This window comes from Epargyreus clarus, unplaced genomic scaffold (assembly GCF_041222505.1).
Source record: "Epargyreus clarus isolate Ecla_fem2 unplaced genomic scaffold, WU_Ecla_fem_2.2 ptg000022l, whole genome shotgun sequence".
Taxonomy (NCBI): domain Eukaryota; kingdom Metazoa; phylum Arthropoda; class Insecta; order Lepidoptera; family Hesperiidae; genus Epargyreus; species Epargyreus clarus.
The window spans coordinates 2,223,626-2,246,517 of record NW_027332229.1 but is presented as its reverse complement, the minus strand read 5'-3'; the positions used below and the strand labels follow the sequence as shown (position 1 = coordinate 2,246,517).

At 36.7% G+C, this 22,892-nt stretch overlaps 1 protein-coding gene across 4 annotated transcripts in view; it reads right to left on the bottom strand.

Moving 5' to 3' along the window:
* LOC140751364 (uncharacterized) overlaps positions 1-9,137 on the bottom strand; it is a 51,509-nt gene extending 42,372 nt beyond the window's left edge. For 3 of the 4 annotated variants that reach the window (XM_073085271.1, XM_073085272.1, XM_073085273.1), the window contains exon 1: positions 8,833-9,136. The gene's annotated coding sequence lies outside the window, so the exon portion shown is untranslated. Of the gene's footprint in view, positions 1-8,832 lie in introns of all 4 variants that reach the window. The other variant, XM_073085270.1, reaches the window with a different exon arrangement.
* Between the last annotated feature and the right edge of the window lie 13,755 nt (positions 9,138-22,892).

Genomic DNA, 22,892 nt, shown 5'->3' with positions numbered 1-22,892 from the left:
ATATGAGTAATCAACGATTATATATAAGATATAAGGTTAGAGTCCTACTTGAGGAGGCCACAAATGCTTTGCTACCCTTGAGAAGTAGGGTGGAACACTAAATATCTCTCCCTTATAACACCCATCAAATCTGAACTAAACACTGCTTTTACAAGGTACAACAAAGCATACATAGTTTAAAAATACTCGTACTAGCAAAAAACTTTAATACGATAACACTCTGATTTTATCTCACATGTCGGTTAAACAATATGATTTTACAATGGACTTTACACGTTTTTTGTTATTTAATGTTTACTAAAAACATTTAAATTTTAACAAATTATCGCCCAAACAGTATTATGATGCTATTGTCATGGTAAAGTAGTTCTCATGACGCTCTGTAAGTTTATTTTTATACTCTACTACAAATCAAAGGAGATATCTATTCAAAACTTTTCAATGTCAGTCATAAACCGGCCATCAGTAGCGTCGGCCATTTTGATCACATTTTTGAGTTGACGTCACATCCGCTACGCCCCACGCTTCCGACACGGTCGTTAAATTTAAATTTGGAAAATGATTGACGCTGTATCAATACGTGTGATATTAATTAAAATTAATAAGAGTCTCAAATAGGTATCTTAAAAATTTAATTAAAATTTTATATGGCTACCTTATCTTAGGGTACCCTAACCAGAGGGTAACAAAAAACGGAACTATTCAAACGTTATTTTAATAATATAGGAGTAGCAGACGAGCATGCAGTCCACATGGTAAGTGGCTACTGCCGTCCATGGAAATCTGTAACCCCAGATAGGATTAGATATTCCTACCTGAGGTCGGCCTCAGATGCGCCGCTACCCCTGAGGACTAAGCTGGAACGCCTCGGAAGAGTATGTCTCCTTTACCACACCCTTCAAACCAGAACACAGCAGCGCTTAACACTGCTGTTATGAGGCAGACATAGGTGTGGAGGAGGTGCCGCCGGAATCGTATCACAAGTGTTCTACCTTGAAATTCAGTATTAAAACAATCGATTGATACACAAATATGTAAAGTCAATAATTTCAATGCATGAGTTATTTCAATACCCTCAAGGCTAGATCAAAATACATCGAGTACTCGATATCCATATAAATTGAATTCGCTAAAAGGATTTGGCGTTTCTCCAACCTAATCGCATGATAGAGCTCATAAACCGATAATAATAATATATTTTAATGTAACTTGTCTGTCCATTGTAGATATATGAGCTTTAGAGCTTTACTTGCTTGTCCCTGTAGTTCCGGGACCAGAATAGGGCTACGGTATCCTCTACCTGTCACTACCACGGCACCGGGTACCTTTTGAAGGTTTCCCCCTCGTAAAAAAAAGAGCTTTACTTAGTAAAGACATAGATTAGTATAGATTGCTCACTCCTACCAAGAAAATGTAACCAGTTTTGACAACTGAAATTGTCACTGTCATCTATTTTCGTGTTTGATTTTTAAAGCATTTACGAATGAAACGATATTTCTCCGCACTTCTTCGATTTCGTGTTTTTGCATCACTTAACTAGGCATGTCGGCATTGTTCCGCGTAAATTACACTTAAATTACCATTTAATTACCAATTACCATTAAATGGCTGACAGAATTGTCAGCCGCTTAAGCCATTTAATGGCTTCCTTCAATTATAAGGTGGTGAGATATCTATACTTATCTATGGCTAAATCTATAGTTAAATAATTTCGTCATAAGTTGGAACTTATTTTGCTTACATACATTATACATATTATGACAACATTTTTTAAAATGTAGGAGCAGCAGACTAATGCAGTCCACCTAATGGTAAGCGGCTATTGCTGCTTCTCTGTAATCAAACTCAGATAGGATAACATGTTCCTTCCTGAAATGAAATTTTGTACAAAGATAGTCTGTGACCCGAGAAAGGACATAGGATAGTTTTCATCCCGGCAATCCCACGGGAACTAGGGATGGCGATCTAAGATCGATTAATCGGAGAATCGTACTTTTGGACCCAAAACATCGATTATTTTAATGGATATTAGTAAGGATTGAGTCGTAAACTATGAATTTAATCAAGTGATGATCTTTAGCAAAGTTGAAGGTACGAATTTTCAGTTTTATGTTTGTTAGTATGTTATATTATTTTCATTGAAACGCAGGCGAAGCCGCGGGCAAAAACTAGTATATAAAAAAATGTAAGTTAGAAGGTATTTGAGGACCGCGTTAGTCATCGTAGCACTATCTAGTGAAAGGGTTCAATGCTCGGTCGAGCACACAAGGAACTAATTTATAAAATTGTGAACGCAATTTGTTCTAATTTTAGATTTCAATGTAGGAGGCCGATATTTTTGACTACATTTGTCACATTAACACAAGTGTTTTTGCTGTGATCAAATCTTCTACTAGTTACTAGATGGTTCGTCTCTGTAGTCCCGGGATCAGAATAGGGCTACGGTATCCACTGCCTTTCCTAAGAGGCGACTAAAAGGGGCTTCCGAGGTTGCGGGCGACAAGAGTGGGAGCTCGAACCGTCAGGCCAGCGACCCCCCCGGGAAGGTCGGCGGTATGTGTGGTCGCATACCGTACACACCAGACGGTGTGGCGAACGGCATGCTCACCTGGGCGAAGCCCGACGGGACAACGCGCTAAGAGGACTGCGGTTGCATTCCTTTGGAGATCCTGGAGTCCTTTACGCAGCGCCGAGGACAGCCACAGGGAGGGTTTTAATGCGGTAAGAATCCCACATAACTTTGTGTCGCTCCCACGGCACCGTGCATCTTTTGAAGGTTTCCCCCTCGTAAACAAAAAAAAGGGTACACCAGTATATAAGACGGTAAGACTACGTTAGTTATCATATCCCTGAGAGTTTAGCAAAGGGAGATCTCCCGCCGGGCTAGGTGATCATGCCCGGGGAGCGGCCGTGCTCCGACAGTCTCAGTTTGGAGCTTATATATATGCCAGATGTTTAGAAAACTTCGATAGCGTGATTCAGCAGCGCCATCTCTCGACGAGTAGCGGGAAGTCGCTACAAGAGCCTTGGGTTCGATACACGGTCAAGCACACTATTGTAGGTACTAAATTGTTAATTGGATATTAAATCTTCTAGAAAATAAGTATATAACTGTCTGACAATTGATTATTTTTATGACTGTTTATTAAACAAAAAACCTGTTTTCTCAAGCTTATGAATGTAATCTATATGTTCAGTTTCCTCTGCGAAACCACATAATAATGTTTTCATGTAGTTTATGACTCATGCACGATTTCTTGGAACTTATGGAACTATTGGAACTTATTCAATAAACAATAACATTAAGAAAATAATACTTTTTATGCATCAAATCCAAAGTTCTCACAACTCTTTATATGAAACATACATGAAATATTGTGTGGTAAGGGAGTGGTGATAGCTTAGTGGTTGAAACTCGGCTTCTCAAACGGGAGGTTGGAGGTTCGAATATGTAATGTATGTAATGTGTAATGTGTGTTCGAATACAATAATAATGTTCATAAAAAACGTTGTTCTCTATTAGTTTCCACAACATAATTGCATCACAAAAATATAGTTAACGCACAAGGATCATAGAGTTGAAAATTGATTTGTAGAGTTAACCATAAAGTTCAGTGAATCCTGAACGCAACCCATTCAAAACAGGACATCCGTCGCCATTTAACTTATTTTAAACGGAAAGAACAAATAAAAGAATATTGTCACTAATTGGAAACTTTCCTTTGATCTCACACCTGTTTCCGAAATAGAGCGATCTTGAATTTCACGTGAAAAGACTAAAATTAAAGTTAAAAGGACTAAAACGAACTAAAACGGAACTATTGATGCTTTCCGCTGTCTATCTTAGAATGCTTTTCCTGTCGCGTTACAAAGGAGTGGAGACCCTTATTTATTTTCAGTATTACAAGGAACATTTTCCACCATGTCTTTAAAAAAAATACTGCACGAATTAAATTATTTCAACATAGAATGTAGTAAGCTAAGTGCGTGTAGGTATTAGCGTGAAAAATGCGAAAAAAACACTTACTATTTGGAAAAAACCGTATAAGTAGCTAAACCGCCCTCTTTCTGGAGGTCCCGGGGCAATATCCCTACTTGCCCGTTCCCAAATCTGGCCCTGCTTATATTATTTGAGCCTTTGTAGTTCGTTCGTATTTTTTTTTTTTTTTTATATAATATAGGAGTAGCAGACGAGCATGCAGTCCACCTGATGGTAAGTGGCTACTGCCGCCCATGGACATCTGTAATCAACCCTAGATAGGATTAGATATTCCTACCTGAGGTCGGCCACAGCCTGAGGACTAAGCTGGAATGCCTCGGAAAAGTCTGTCTCCCTTACCACACAAATACATGCCAACGATGGATTTCTACGTAACAGCAGTGTTCAGCGCTGCTATGATGTGGTTTAAAGGATGTTAAGGGAGATAACTTTTATGAGGTGTTACAGCTTAGTCTTCAGGGATAGCGCATGTGTGCTCGACCGGAGATAGGAATCCTATTCAGGGTTGAGGACAGATGTCCATGGGCGGCAATAGCTACTTACCATCAGGTGGACTGCATGCTCGTCTGCTACTTCTACATTAAAAAAAATATCATAAGATTCTATTAAGTAAAAAATATATAAACCTGACCTACTTACAATCCACAACCGTAGGTAACTTATTGAAACTCGATTTCGAATATAACAGCCGATAATGAGAGGTAATCTTGAGTTATAAATTCTATTTCGAGAATGCAAATGATGGTAACTGTACAAACAGGTATAATCGATACCTTTGAGGTCACATATGGTCTGTAATCCGCTTTCATCTAACTTCCATAGAATTCCGTGGTTTGGTTCTAAAAATTATACAATCGTATTAAAGATCGTGGTTTGGCTTTATTAACTAGAATGGAACTAGCACATCGGGTTATGGTATAGCACATTTTTTATTTTTTTATTTTGAGTATTTGTTAAATTTTGTTGTATTGACAGCCATATTAGTAAATGCGTTGTAAAAATTTAGTCTCTCCACATTACAGTTGAATAGTCAATATGAAAAATTCCGAAAATATAGGATACTCTCATTGGGGTTCCTTTTATTTATTTATTTAAACTTTATTGTAAACCTAGTGGTTTTTATTTACAACTTTATTAATTTATATTAGTTGTTGTAGTAGCCATACAAATATATACTTGTAAAAATCATGTGGTTATCTATTACGGTTTAAAAGATAGAGGGGCAGACGGACAGACAGCGGAGGCTTAGTAATATTAAGATATCTACTTATAAATCATGTTTACCTAACTTTTATAAGTAATACTTATATACTTGGCATGAATTTAATTGTAAAATAACGTAAAGATCTATTGTACTGGAGTGTCATTTGTAAATAGTTATATGAGCGACTGCACATTATTTCTGATTGATTTTATGAATGTTTTGAATTTAATATTTTTATGTGATATCGATTTTTACGTAAGAGGAAAACTTTATTTGTTTGGTTGTAATTAATAGGCTCAAAAACTACTGGACCGATTTTAAAAATTCTTTCACCATTCGAAAGCTACATTATCCACGAGTAACATAGGCTATATTTTATATGAAATATATTTGATAAATACATTTTGAGGCGGTACGAAGTTTGCCGGGTCAGCTAGTACAAAATACAACAATATTTACACTGTCACAACAATATTTCTTCAAACGATGACATTTTAGTGAAGTACCTGAAGAGTATCGTACAAAAAAAATCCTCCTCCTTTTTTTAAATCGGTTAAAAACAAACGAACATTTTACTTTGTTCTGAACGCAGTAAACATGTGCATAACAGCATAAATCATGGTATATTTAATACACAAATCGGCACTTTTGATTCATACTTTACGATCATTTTCCAACGAACGTGCAATATGTGGAATATATATAAGCCACAGAAATAAATTCTTTGTAAAACGCAAAACATTACGGGTCAATAATTAATTAATATATAATAATATATTAATATAGGCAGCGTAGCCTAGCCGGCAGTGATAGCCTAGTGGTTAAGAAACTCGGCCTCTCGATCGAGAGTCCGAGGTTCAAATCGCAGGCACGCACCTCTGATTTTACAAAGTTATGAGCGTATTAGAAATTAATTATCACTTGATAAACGGTGAAGGAAAACATCGTGAGAAAACCTGCATATCTGAGAGATTTATAAAAAAAACTCAAAGGTATGTGAAGTTCACCAATACGCATTTGTCCAGCGCGGTGGACTATGGCCTAATCTTTCTCATTCTGAGAGGAGACCCGTGCCCAGCAGTGGGACGATAATGGGTTGATGATGATGATGATGAATTAATAGATAAAGCACAAAACGCTAAAAAAGGCGTTTTCTTGAATGGCGACCATCTTTTTTTTACACGATTTTATTAGCTTGGGTTGTACGTTTGTATGTATGTATGTATGTACGTAACAGTAACGGAATCTTTGAGCCCGATTTCTATCCACTTTGAACGTTCAGTTTAATTTCAGCTATTTATTTTTAGTATTGTTTATATAGGTATTCGGCAAAAATCCTACGGACAAACTAAAAGGGTTCTGTTTGTATTACTTGGGCACGAAACCCTAAAAATGCAATTTGTTCAACTAGGCAAAAATACTATGTTTATTTCAAAAATTTTCTTCAAAGAATGATGTATGCAAAAGTTATTTTTGAAAATATGTTTACAAAACCAGCTGATTGCTGAGTCAGAAGCATGACGTATCAAAGTTTTAACTCAAAGTTAATTTAAACATTTCAGTAAAACCACTTATGAGTCAAGACCGTTTTCTTGTACTAATAAACATGTAGTGAATTATAAGAACAATTATTTTTACTCTGCGTTGGTAGAGTTTCAGTGCATATTGGAATTTAACCATGAAATTCATCATTGTTTGATTCCAAGACATTAATCTCGGACTCAACGTTTTTAGGGTTCCGTACCCAAAGGGTAAAAACGGAACCCAATTACTAAGACTTCGCTGTCTGTCCGTTTGTCCGTCTGTCCGTCTGTCACAGGGCTTTATCTTTGGAACCGTAATAGATAGACACATGAAATTTTGACAGAGTATGTATAACGGTGTCCGCTATAACAACAAATATCTAAAAATCCGCTATAACTAAAAATAAAAAAAAGTTGAAAATAAATGGGGGTCGCCATACAAGAAACCGCTATTTCTCGACGTTTTTCGCTTTATCTATTGAACCGTAATAGGTAGACAGTTCAAATTTTCACAATATATTTATTCCAGTAGCTGCTACAATAACAAATACTAAAAAATGAAAATGTTGGTGGTACGGAACCCTCCGTTTGCGAGTTCGACTTACACTTGCCCAGTTATCTATACTAATATTATAAAGAGGAAAACTTTGTTTGTTTGATTGTAATGAATAGGCTCAAAAACTACAGGACCGATTTTAAAAATTCTTTCACCATTATCCACGAATAACATTGTCTATATTTTATATGAAATATATTTGGTAAATAGATTTTTAGGCGGTACAAAGTTTGCCGGGTCAGCTAGTTTATAATATAGGAGTAGCAGACGAGCATGCAGTGATAGTAAGTGGCTACTGCCACCCATGGACATCTGTAATCAACTCCAGATTATTAGAGTCCTATCTGAGGTCCGCCACATATGCGCATACTCCTGACGAATGAACTAGAATGGCTCGGAAAATATGTCTCCCTTACCACACCCTTCAAACCTGAACACAGCAGCGCTTAACACTGGTGTTATGAGGCAGAGATAGGTGAGGCGGTGGTGCGGCCGGAGTCGAACTAAAAGTATATAGTGGAAAGAAAGTTAATTCTGTAGTGATGACATGATATTGTCCAATGAAATGTCTAATAATAGCTACGTTGCTGAGCACTCATATATGTATTTTTCACATAACATTATATTTTAATCGGACAAATTTATAGTAAATTTTGTATGAGACTTGACAACGATTTCGTACAGTAAATAGTCCGCGTAAAACTGCTAGTCCGCTCTGAATATAAAAATGAATCGCGTCGCCATAGCAAATTGTATGACTACACCTGCTCGCAACAACTTCAGAGCGGACTAGCAGTTTGGCGCGGACTATAACCGATCAAGGCCTTGGTCTGAATTCAGCTAGACAACCGTATATTTGTCACTTTACTTTCAGTTAAAATTTTACATACAATTCGCTAATTTTAAGTATATTTCTGATCCAGGAACCGCCTGTAGACGTATAACAAATTATATTGAAGTGTATGTGAAATAAACGACTTTTGTATTTATGTTTTTGTGCCAGAATGCGTATTTATAAATTGCTAGCTCTTTGCTCTGCATTATATCCTGGGCAGACTGGATAAAATGAAACAAAGCGTACAATTTAAAAAGACTTTTTAAATTATCTAGATATAGGTAAGTAGTATGGCTGTGTGGCTTATTTACAAATGTTACAAAAAAAAATCTTAAATCCGGTTAGCTTTTTAAGCGGAAGTCAAGCTCAAGTAACTTCATATTTTGTAACTACTTAGCGGTAAGTATTTTAAGTCATTCCTTAAATCTGTAGAATTTAAATATTGGATTGAGAATATTATGATATTGTTTATAACTGATAACTGACATTAACGACATGTAATTTTCGATTATAACATTCATTTTATGCCAGAGTCCTAAACTAAATTAACTATTAATTCAAATTATTATAATAGTAAATAATATTTACTAACTTACTTATGTTAATAGTCAAAATAATAAATTTATTTGTTATAGCCATTAGGAAAAATAATAGTAAGTGTATAAAATAGCATCGCAAACGTCTTAAAAACAAAAAAAAAGTAGAAATTGTTACCATTATTCACAGCGGTCACACATCACTATAACGGCATAACGTCGTAAATATCATTAATAAAAAAAAATAAGTCACATGTCACGCGCGAATTGTTTGTAAACAGACGCGGGAAATTTTGACAGTCACGCCGCCATATTGTCAATTACGCGCCAAATTCTATGTATTGACATTTGTTTCTTATTTTTAATTAGTCGGTGTGACGACGGCACTACTTTCTTTCGGTTAATGAAAGTTTTATTTTTAAATCGTCGCGAGTGGCGCGTTCGTCAGCCATCGAGAGACTGGTCGACTCGCGTTACGGTTTGTAAATAGAAAATTATTTGCGCTGCGTCCGTCGTGTTATATATTACGTTTTGCATTTCGGGCCCGGTTTAAATGGCATGACTCAATTGGTAGCACTTGAGCCTATGTTTTTATCGTTTTACGCATAACTCAATGTCTATAACTGAAGGGTTGCTCATGCTGCCTCATCTTTGCAGCATGAGCAACTCAGCAATGAATAATCATTTACATGTCGATAACTTAATTCGCAAATCATCCAACTCCACTTTTTTCCATTTTTTTTTTATTTATTTTGATATCGTTCAACGCCATTTACTATCAAAATAAATAAAAAAATCAATTTGACAAAAAGTGGAGTTGGCTGATTTGCGAATTAAAGTATCGAATTATCGATGTGTCTTTTAGCGTGGCGTTAACACTCTACAATATAATTCCTCAAATTAGTCTTATTAATTTATAAAATAAATTCCAATGCTTGAAAATTTAATTTTCATTAGCTAAAATAATTCTAACATAAATATTTGATCCAATATGACACATGACCCATTTTAAAATCATTTACGATCTAACGTGGATGACTTGCGCGCCCCAGTTAAAAAAATTGGCACCGACTACTATTAAGCCAGTTACGCACTAGCCTCTCATGATGTTAGATACTGCATTAACTACGCTATTTTTGCTTTGACAACAGTAGTTTTCAAGCTATATAGTATCCTATTTTGAAACATGTTGAAATGGTGTTACACGAGATGATTCAAATTAGTCCTCCGGGGTAGCAATGAATCTGTAGTTAACTTTGATTTGGATTCTGTGAAATAGACCACTTACTTTCGTAACTTGCCTCCATTTTCATATAGAAATACTGCTAGTGTATGTTTTTCTTCATTGTTTGATTAACAATCCATTATTCCTTCGTGCCTTCCACAATTTTACTCAATTACTACCTATGTGCTATGCCTATAATATGGTTAAGTTCAAATTGATAATTTTTTTACACCTTTTTTTTTGTTTACGAGGGGGAAACCTTCAAAGGGTACCCGACGACGTGGGAGCGACGCCGGGTTATGTGGGATATTTACCGCACTAAAACCCCCCCGGTGGCCGTCCTCAGCGCTTGGTGGAGAACTCCGGGATCTCCAATGGAACACAACGGGAGTCCTCCGAGCGCGATGCCCCAGTCGGGCTCTGCCCTGGGGGGAGAACTTTACGCTCCTCTCTCACATCTGGTGTTTACGACGGCATGCGACCACACATGCCGCCGTCCTTCACGGGGTTGCTCTACGGACGGTTTGAGCTCCCACTCTTGCCGCCGGCAACCCCGGAAGCCCCCTTTTAGTCGCCTCTTACGACAGGCATACCGTAGCCCTATACTAGTCCCGGAACTTAAGGGACAACATTTTTTACACCTAAATATAAGAAATATTTAACAACCACTTATGCCTGTTATGAGTTTCTTTAACGTTATATTAAATTAATATTTATCAGTGGCCTGCGAAAACTAAACCTAATATTATAATATATCTTTAAAAATCCTTAAAAATAAGATACTTTACTCGAAAACTAGCGTAGAATAAAATCGCGGATGGTGTATATGTACCTTTAGTTAGTAATGTCGTCTTGACAGCTCACACTCTAGCAAGTCTTATTATTTTAAATAGATACTTAGTTAGCACTTTGAAATTAGCCTGAAGATTTTAATAAAGAAAATATGTAGGAAACACAATAATTTGTGCGAAATGTCAGCGCGGTATATTACCTGTCTCTTTCATAAAACACAACTGTTTTTAATATTTTATTAATAAACATTACTTTAATTATATAATTATGTAATAGGCTAGTGGTTAAGAAACTCGGCCTCTCGATCGAGGGGTCCGAGGTTCAAATCCCAGGCACGCGCCTCTGATTTTTCAGTTATGTGCGTAATAGAAAAAAATATCACTTGCTAAACGGTGAAGGAAAACATCGTGAGGAATCCTGCACACCTGAGAGATTTAAAAAAAATGAAACTCAAATGTATGTGAAGTCTACCAATATGCACTTGGCCAGCGCGGTGGACTATGGCCTAATCCTTCTCATTATGAGAGGAGACCCGTGCCCAGCAGTGGGACAGTAATGGGTTGATGATGACGATGATATTAATATACAGAATACATTTTTCAAATGGGCCTTCAGGACCAAATCCGAATATATACCTAAGGATTAGCGACAAATGCTGAAAGGAGTTACGAGGCCGATTTTGATTAAAAAAAAACTGCATCATTAGTTTTTTAAAATATCTTTTCCCGGCTAGGGAAGCAGGGAATCGATATTTGAAAAAAATACACGTAACACCTATCCTATCCTCTTCTTGCGACAGTCAAATAAAAATATAGTAACTGAACCGACACTATGTAAGAGCTCCGTAATGCACGATTCACATATTTGTGTAAAATGGAAGCGGCAAGTATTCGATTAATCGTTATTAATCACGGAATACAACGCATCAAGACTCGAGAGCAGTATCAATTGAATATTGTAGAGAGAGCAACCAATATACAAATGCGGTATGACATACCCGTATTTAAAGATCCATACTTAAATCATAGATTAGTAAAGATACTTCGCCGCCTTGAAATTGAATGAAGCCACAGACGGCTTATTAGTAAGTTCTTTTTTTTTAATTCTTAACAAATAAAACCATTTTTAGAGAAAATTTACGAATAAATAAGTAATACTGCGTAATTTACATAATAAATAAATAATTATTTCAAATATTTTAGGGACATTTTAGCACGGAGACGTGGCAAAACTTTTTTACGCAACTATTTCAATTTTCAGAACTGGGTACATTTTTTTGTTAGGAGAGTAATCTTTACTTATCTATGACTTAAATAGTTACTTTTGCGTTTTAATAAATGAGGCAGTGTGTACTTCAGACTAGTTCTAACCGAACAGAACTCGTTTAAATTACATATGTTTCATTGTAGGTATTTAATGCAGCATATTTATTAAAAATTAATTACCACACTGAAGAAAAACATCGCAGGGAAACCTATACGCTTGGAGTAATTAAACGCGTCAAAGAAAGTATGAAAGACTATCAAAATTACAGCGTGGACATACCATACACGTTCTACCATCTTTAATTTTTTTCTATTTATTGTGTTTTGTCTTTATATAATATGGACTCTTTCTCTAAGAAGTAAATAAAAATGCCACCATTTTGATGAATAATACTCCTAATATTCTTGACTAAAACATGTGATACAAATTTTTATTACGTTCATCACGTACATAAAAATCAATTACAATTTACAACCAATTACTTATTATCTATCAAGGAATTTGATGTTTGTCACAGATTTTTCGTTTTACCGATAAAATTGCCGATAAAATCATTTCCTAAGTATTTGCTTCGTTTCTTAAGATATTTAAAACGACCACTTAAACTTACGACTTGATATAAGTTTTTGTATAAAAGAGGGCAATTGACAAAGTAGTGCACTGACTACAGTGATAGCCTAGTGGTTAAGAAACTCAGCCTCTCGATCGAGGGGTCCGAGGTTCAAATCCCAGGCACGCACCTCAGATTTTTCAAAGTTATGTGCGTATTAGATTATCACTTGCTCAATGTGAAGGAAAACATCGTGTGGAAACCTGCATACCTGAGAGATTTATAAAAAAAAACCTCAAATGTATGTGAAGTCTACCAATACTTGGCTAGCGCGGTGGACTATCCTTCTAATTATGAGAGGAGACCCGTGCCCAGCAGTGGGACAGAAATGGGTTGTTGATGATGATGATGATGATGAATTGACAAAGTAGAAGACGAGCATGCAGTCCATCTGATGGTAAGTAGCTACTGCCGTTCAAGGACATCCGTAATCAACCCCAGACAGGATTAGTTTCCTACGCAAAAGTCGGCCACAGATGCGCCGCTACCCCTGAGGACTAAGCTGTTATACCACTGAAAAGTATGTCTCCCTTACCACACCCTTCAAACCGGAACACAGCTGCACTTAACAGTGCTGTTATTGTGTTGAAATATGTGCGGTGGTGTCGTCGAAACACAAGGTTCTACCGCCTTTAAATAAATGCTTGTAAAAGGCAGCTATGTTCAAAGTTTTCGTGGTCGTAGTACTTTATCGTTATCACTTAAGATAGCACTTACACGATTTGGGACTTCACTTTTCGGACAGTTTGCAAAAAAGTTGTGAAAATGTCCGACGCTGAGGTTCGTGTTATTAGTGAGGTGCGTATTATTATTTTTAACCATTTTAGTTTTTGATTTATAGAAGTCAATAATAGTGTCGTCAACCCGTTATAATGCCAATGCTGGGCACAACTTAGTCCACCGCGCTAAAAATGTGTGAGACTTTACACAGCTTTGAGTTTTTAATAACTCATAAGAAGAAAATCCACAAACAGCAGTGACATACACTCAGCTGGACATCTTCACCTATAGTATTAAAGGTGGTAGAACCATTTGCGGCGATCCGCCGTGGTGGCGCCGCCGGAGTCGAAACTCCGGCGGCGCCACCACCACACCTATTTCTACCTAATAACAGCAGTGTTAGGCGCTGCCGTGTTCCGGTTTGAAGGGTGTGGTAAGGGAGACAGACTTTTCGGAGGCGTTCCAGCTTAGTCCTCAGAAGTAGCGGCGCATCTGTGGCCGACCTCAGGTAGGAATCTAATCCTATCTGGGGTTGATGACAGATGTCCATGGACGGCAGTAGCCACTTACCATCAGGTGGTTGCACGCTCGTCTGCTATTCCTATATTATTATAATAAATATCCATATTTCAGATTGTACAAGTATCGGACGGCGACAGTGGCGTGTCGGTGGCCGATGGTGACAGTGGGGTGGCGGTGGTGGATGGTAATGATGGTGTGAGCGTCGTGGACGGGGATGGTGGTGTTAGCGTGGTCGATGGTGGCAGCGGTGGCGCACGGAGCTAGCTGTGTGAGTTATGTTAACATGTATAATGTACAAAAAGGAGTTTTGTAATGCTATTCGTTTACAAAAAATGCGAGATTTAATGTAAAATCAAGTCGGTTAATACTAAAATAAATCTACCTAATAAAAACATAACAGCAGTGTTAAGCTGCTGTATTCCGGTTTGAAGGGTGTGGAAAGGAGACATACTTTTCTGAAGCGTTCCAGCTTAGTCCTCAGGGGTAGCGGCGCATCTGTGGAATATAATCCTATCTGGGGTTGATTACAGTTGTCCATGGGCGGCAGTAGCCACTTACCATCAGGTGGATTGCATGCTCGTCTGCTACTCCTATATTATTTAAAAAAAACCTACTTGGGAGTAAAAAAAATTGTCTTAAATGGTCACAATATTTGACATCTTTATTTCTTTAATAAATATAATGACTTGGCAATGGCATACACTTTAATAATATTTATATACCTTCTTAATAAATTAATACGTACTAGCTGACCCGGCAAACGTTGTGTTGCCATATAAATAAAAAATGTTAAGGGTGAACAACCCTTATCACTTAGGGGTATGAAAAATAGATAGTAATCGATTCTCAGACCTACTGAATATGCATATAAATTTTGGTGATCATCGTTAAAGCCGTTTCGGAGGAGTACAGTAACTAATATTGTGACCCGAGAATTTTATATATAAGATATATCTTCCATACACAACAAAATCTACATAATATTAGCGCATAAAAAAATGTATTTTGTGTATTTTTAAATCTCTATCCAAATACTAAAATACTATACTTATTTAATTTGTTTTGTCCACAGGTATCCAGATAGAAAAGTTTATTAAATAAATCTCTTATAAACGAATTGTTTGTTTTTATTACATTATGTACCTTCCTTGTCGATTCTTGGGTTAACTCATTAGTTATTAGTAGTTTCTCACTAACATAACAAAGGTCTCCGGTTTAATTCTAACCAAACAATAATCTAAAATCTACACTAATATTATAAAGAGGAAAACTTTGTTTGGTTGTAATGAATAGGCTCAAAAACTACTGGACCGATTTTAAAAATTCTTTCACCATTTGAAAGCTACATTATCCACGAGTAACATAGGCTATATTTTATATGAAATATATTTGATAAATAAATGTTGAGGCGGTACAAAGTTTGCCGGGTCAGCTAGTGATAAAATAAAAATATTTTTTAGGAAGTACCTACTTGTCTTAATCTATGTCTATGTAACCCACAAAACAGAATCGTGACACGCGATAAAAAAAAAACATATTAATTCTAATACCTAATTACAACAAAATAATTCTTATCGCAAAGGATATGCTTGATTATTATTAATTTATCTTCTAACGATAACTGGTACCTTTTGTGTTTTGTTTTTAGGGTTCCGTACCCAAGGGGTAAAAACGGAACCCTATTACTAAAACTTCGCTGTCTGTCCGTCTGTCACAGGGCTATATCTCCGAACCGTTATAGATAGACACATTAAATGTTTATAGAGGGTGCATAACGGTGGCAGCTGTAACAACAAATACTAAAAATAAAATAAAGTTCAATATTAACAGGGGTCTCCATACAACAAACCGGTATTTTTCGCCATTTTTCGATCTATGTATTAAAACTAGGGAGACGGTTGAAATTTATAATCCGTTTACTTCTATAACTAGTATTATAATAAATAAGGTAACAAATAAGAACCATAAAACATATTGTAATACAGTTCTTTTAATTTTATTATACGTTGTTTACGTATCATTCTTCATGACTCCAGCGCCATCTATTTTTGTGTCATATAACTAAGTATTGTTGAAAATAATAAAATGAATAAAAATAATGAACATTTGATGGTACGGAAGGCTCCATTAACACGTAACTACTCTTACTTAGTACATTTTAAGCACTTTTAGTAATATGTACCTAGTAAGGTACGCAGTATCTTAGACAAAAACTAGACAGCATTTGGAATGAACTTATACCTAGTTTAGTGTGGTAAGGAGATATCCGAGGCATTCCAGCTTAGTCCTCGGGGGTAGCGGTGCATTTGTGGGCGACCTCGGAAATGTAATTTTCACCATTCTTTACAAAACAGGCATAGTAATCCATCTGATGATAAATGGCTACTGCCGCCCATGGACATCTGTAATGGACCCCAGATAAGATTAGATTGCTACCACAGGTCAGCCACAGATGCACCGCCACCGCTGAGGTCTAAGATGGAACGTCTCGGAAAAGTATGCCTCCCTTACCGCACCCTTCAAACCAGAACGCAGCAGCGCTTAACACTGCTATAAGGCACAAATATGTAGTCATCAGCATCCACGTATACTTGCTATAAAGTCATAGATATACCATTCTATTATTCATATAACATAGATTAAGCCTATAATCTATAGTTTTCATAATAATTGCCTTACAAGTGTATGATATATTTATCGTTATCTAAAAGATACTTTACGGAAAACTGATAAATAATACAAAATACGTTGTTATTGTGAAGTGTTGTGTTTTAAAACATGTCGTGGGTAAATGTGGTTGATGGTGAGGTGTGTGTCATATTATGTTTTATTTTTATGTTATCAAGGTTTGTGTGTGCACAAAAAGTTTTATTCACAAAAAATATACCAGGGCTACATAAACACATAGCGTCTTTATTTCTATGTTATCAAAGTGTTGTGTGTGACCAAAAAGTTTTATTCATAAAAAATATACCAGGGCTACATAAACACATATAACGTGAATCAGTTATTGCGTTTCGGTGGAAGGGTGTGGATACCGGCTGACTTTTTTTTATAATGTAGGAGTACCAGACGAGCATGCAGTCCACCTGATGGTAAGTGGCTACTGCCGCCCATGGACATCTGTAATCAACCCCAGATGGGGCTAGATATTTCTACCTGAGGTCGGCCACAGATGGGCCGCTACTCCTGAGGACTAAGCTGGAACGCCTCGGAAAAGTATGTCTCCCTTACCACACCCTTCAAACCGGAACACAGCAGCGCCTAACACTGCTGTTATAACAGAAATAGGTGTGACGGTGGTGCCGCCGGAGTCGAACCACAAAGGGTTCTACCACCTTCTACTTACATGTGAGGCGACCATCTTCCCACTTCCCATAATCCTCAGGAGTGGCAACTCTTCTATGCCAAAATAAGACATACATACATGTTAAAAAATACAAATACACGCAAAAATAAGAACCTTTTTACACGCTTTATATTAGCTTCACTTGTATGTTTGTCAGTGTGTAACTCCGTTTTTCAGTAGAAAGAGATCAACATACATCCTTCTTACCCTGCATACGCTATGTATGAAAGAGTGAAATATAATACCGAAAGCTTTTTAGTTGATTTTATCATAAAAGCGTGTTTTTTAGTTTTTAGAACTATATTTTTATTCTTTGGAAGGACGGTTAAAAATACTGTTATAAAAGTGTACTGTAAATGGTTAAACATTCCTTATGGTGCTAAGTGGTCACTTCTCCACAGAGATTTGCAATATTTGATTTATAAAATACGTCTGAACAGTGTCTAAAGAACTGCCTATATACAAATATCTTAATATTAAGGAACCACAATCGCTTTGGGTAGGACCTATAATGATAGCTGTGTTTGTGTAAAATAAATAAATAAAAATCTCCCGGCAAAGTTTTACTGGATTTTCTTAAAGCATTTTCATTTTCCAGGGAGGTGGCGTCCATGTAGTTGACGGGGATGGCGGTGGTGTACACGTCGTGGATGGAGATGGTAGTGGCGTACATGTAGTGGATGGTGATGGTAGTGGCGTACACGTAGTGGATGACGATGGCAGTGGCGTCCATGTCGTTGACGGTGACGGTGGTGGCGTACATGTAGTAGATGGAGATGGTGGGGGAGTACATGTGGTGGATGGAGATGGTGGGGGAGTACATGTCGTGGATGGAGATGGTAGTGGCGTCCATGTCGTGGATGGAGATGGCGGTGGCGTACATGTAGTTAATTAAGACGATGGATTACTTAAGTTTTGTTGACTATATTTTGGTTTTTATTCCAATTATAATTGTCAGTAGTGTAACTAAATTTAGTGCTCTTTTGTACGTACTAGGAGATGGTGCTATACAAGTATAAAGATGTTCTTTTGTACGTACTTGGAGGCACTGAGGTGTTATACAATTATTAAGTAAACTTGTATTTTTGTTAAGTAAAAATAAAATAAACACAAAAATTAATAACAAGGTTTTATTTCAAATTTGATAATAATAGCTGTTGTATGAAGTTCATAAGTAAACCTACAGAAGAACGGTGTAGATCATACATAAGACTTATTAAAAATGTCAGACAGAAACTTAAATTTTAATTTTTTCAAGTTTAGTTAAAATTTATAAAAATGTAAAATTTTGTAATATCAATACTTAAGTAAATAATTAACATTTGTCCACAGTTATATATGGAGAACGAAAAAAAGTATTCAGTAAATATATTTTTTCTAATTCATTTTCATGGTATAGATACCATCTTATTCTCTCGTAATATCTAAATTTTCAATAACAATCAACAATCACATCAAAATGCTTATCCTGCGTCGTTTTAATACAAAGGAAGTTATTTTTGGATAGTTGAAGGTACGCTCTGGCATTTGAAGCGTAATTACAAATTGCAACAACACTTATATAAAGATTATAATGACGATATAGCGCCTACATGTTTCATGTACTCACATCCCGCTTTGATGTTATTGCTATTATCAATTATGTAGGCGCTTTAATTTCTTTAATAAAGTAATATGTAACCAATTGCACTAAATTGCATATAGTACATTTACGCGTCTCAGTCACATATCTAAACGATGATCGTGGGGACCGAAAAATGAGTAAATAAACATATCTTAATTGTGTCACTATATTATTCATTGCTTTAATTAAAAGTCAGTTTATATGAACAACAATATCATACACGTACATAACATTTGTTTAAAAACTAAAAACATTAGTATTGTATTATTATAAAAATAATAAAATCGATTACACGGTATCCTGAATATAAATATTAAAATTTCGCTCTCAGCTTTTTTCTCTTGCTTGCATCCTCTTATAGACGTATTATTTGGTAAGGGAAAAACCATAGATTCAGTAGGATAATATATCTATGGGAAAAACCTACTTCTCTGATAAAAAAATTGCATACTTGCGCATTTCTTTTTTAATTTGCTAAAACGTAATAAAGGTAAAATGATGATTAGAAACTAAAATTAAGAACACAACCTGTCTTTTTAATTTAGACTCGTAGTAATTACTATAATAATATTATCTTTAAGACAAAGATAACAGGTAACATATGGCCAATCATTAGATCATTACACACTACGCGCTAAAAAAACACCTGTTTAATTGGATGTATGCCAAACGTTGCAAATATAAAAATCGCTTACCAATAGCTGAAAAACTCCGATAAATCCATGCAGTCCACGTCTTTTCTCCGCTCCACAGAGGGTTCGTCTACGATCCCCGAGTCCAAATCTTCCTCGGAACTGGAAACTTCTGAGTCCGAATCACGATCACTCATTGCCCGTTATTGGCCGTTACTTTTTAAATCGGTATTGACGTTTACCTGTCAATGTCACGAATGCACTTTTTATTTTTTTTATTGTTTTTTTTTCTATTTTTTTATTACACGGCCTTGGATTATTAAATATTGGCACTATTTTTTATGTTTATATTTTGACAGCTTTTTTTTTAATTTAAGGGCAAAGGTTAAGGAACTAGGAAGCGAATAATCGATTTATCGACCCGAATACATTCAGGTCATTATAAATACGTTTAGCACTAGAGTGTTGGCTGGCTGTACTGATGCAAATGTCATACTGTCGCGTTGCCGTGCCAGCTGAGATAATGGTTATAGAATGTTTTGATCGTATTGTGTTACATTTAACTAAACTGGGCCACTTTGCAACGAATTTGGCACTATTTAGTTTGTGTGGTAGTCGACCGGAAAATGGGGGAAATATTTTCCTAATGACACATTGGCATAGTTCAAAGAATACTTTTGTTTGTTTACGAAAACATTTATTTTATGATTTTTTGTGCTAAAAACCTAGCAAACATAACTACAATATTACTAAAATCAAGAACAATTTTTACTGTTCTAAAACTTATAAATTTGAAATGAAAACATTTGATATAAAGACGCATATCTGTTTAAGTTTTCTAATAACAGTTGCGGTGTGAAGAAATCACAGTCAGAACTTAGTTCTCAAAGGTAGAAACGCATCTCTGGGTAGGACCTCAATTGATTATAGATATTCACCACCTCAATCAAACAATGACCAACTAGGTGGATAGCATGTTTGTTTTCAAAATTTACATTTACGACTATATAAAAAGCCATGTGTCGGTTTTACATGACCTTCACCCTTTCAATCTTAAATAATATCTTTACCTAAAGTAATCAAACTTTACCAGGACCTAATCAAACTCGTGAAAATGATGCAATTCCATATAATATCACAAAATCACTTCTCAATCTAAAAAAAACGCTCTTTTATTTAAAATTTACTTACACACACTATTTTTTCGGACGTTTTCGCCTTTTGTTTACTTATTTATTTATCTTATATTAAACGTTGGTAAACACTTAACTTGACCAGTAATTGATTGTGAAATTGTAATTAATTTTAACTGTTAAAACGAACCGGTAGTTCAACAAACGGATGGTCAACTGCTGTAAATACAGCCCGCGTATATTAACTAGGTAGAACAGGGAATGCATGGAGTGGTTAAGAAAAATACATTAATACTAGTGGTGCCCGCGGCTTCGCCCGCATTTGAAAGAAATAATATGACCTACATAAACGGAAAATTTGTACCTGCATTGGAATGACAGTGGTGCCATCTGTCGAAAATTGGTCTTACCAACTCCCAAACCCTCGTGGGCTCTTGTACAACAACTTTGCTAAAGATCATCACTTGATCAAATGCATAGTTTCCGATTCTATAACTACTTACGAATTAAAAATTAATTAAAAAATCCTTTTCCCACGGACTAAATTGTGAATCTAAACCATTCTCAAGTCCCCTTGAACACACACAACAAATTTCATCAAAATCAGTCCAGTCGTTTAGGAGGAGTTCAGTGACATACACACGCACATAAGAAATATATATATAAATATTTGTATTATACACAACGTAGTGCAGCTATAATTTCTTCGCTGCTGTAGTCCCCGCGCATTTATGATTTTCAAAACTATGTGCGTAAGAAGTAAATACATTGATAAGGCAAAACTTTGTTAAAACATACACAAGAAATCTCATGTGTTCACCTAAGTTTATTTTAAAAGATTTGAAAAAAGTTGTAAGGTCAATAACTTTCTGGCAAAGCCTTGCCACCGGGATAGTAATGAGCTTAATTTTACTTTAAACACTAACCAAATTGTAAATTAAAGTCATGAAAACAGGCAAACATTTTAGATTGCACGTAGAGTACCTTTTTTTTTTGTTTACGAGGGGGAAACTTTCAAAAGGTACCCAGTATCGTGGGAGCGACACGGGGTTATGTGTGATTCTTACCGCACTAAAACCCCCCGGTGGCCGTCCTCAGCGTTGCCAAGAGGACTCCGGGATCTCCTACGGAACGCAACCGGAGTCCTCTGAACGCGTCGCCCCTTCGGGCTCCTCCTAGGTGAGCTTCAGGACTTACCACACCGTCAGGTGTTTACGACTGTATGCGACCACACATACCGCCGTCCTTCCCGGAGTTGCTTGCTGGACGGCTCGACCTCCCAATCTTGCCGCCCGCAACCCCGGAAGCCCCTTTTAGTCGCCTCTTACGACAGGCAGGGGATACCGTAGTCCTATTCTAGTCCCGGGACTACAGGGACATGCACGTAGAGTACCTAATTCAAATCTCGCGACAAACATGAATAAAAATGCACGAAATGTACAAGTCTTGCAACCATAAACATTGTGCTTTCAACGCAGTTCTTGTAGGCGCTGCAAAAAATGCACGTATAATGTAAAACCAAGTCGGGGTTTTTTATTAAGTACCTTCTCTTAGAGAGTATTTATTGAAGAAGCCGACTAAACCCCAGATACATAATATATCGACTCAACAGATGCCCTGTCCAAGCCCAGTCTATTCTCGCGTGGTTGAGAAACTCGAGAGACGCTCCGATCGCCGGCTGCACTTCTGAGATTTTTTGACAATATTTATAGCCATATTACAAAACTTTTATGCCGACTTATCTACCATAATAATAATTTATGAAATAGTTTTGATGTCAAATTGAAAATTAGAATGGTATATGGTTTAAAAGCGTTCAAACTTGAAAAAATATTTATTGGTATCGTTATGATTTAGTGTATTTATGACAGTAACATTACTGAAAACCCGTTTTTAGATATAACAGAGGAGAAGTCAGCGAACCTGCAGTCCACCTGATAGTAAGTGGCCAGCCGCCTATGGACATCTTTAATCAATCTCTGTTAAGATCAGTCTTACTGACATAGGTTATACATAATATACATCTATGTGTCCCTGTAGTACCGGGACCAGAATAGGGCTACGGTATCCCCTGCCTGTCGTAAGAGGCGACTAAAAGGTGCTTCCGGGGTTGCGGGCGGCAAGAGTGGGAAGTCGAACCGTCCAGCAAGCGACCCCGGTAAGGACAGCGGTTTGTGTGGTCGCATATCGCTGTAATCACCAGGGGATGTGAGAGGAGCGTAAATTGCTCCCCCAGGGCAGAGCCCGATAGAAGGGCATCGCGTTAGGAGGACTCCGATTGTGTTCCGTTGGAGATCCCGGAGTTCTCCACCAAACGCTGAGGACGGCCACCGGTAAAAATCTCACATAACCCGGCGTCACTCCC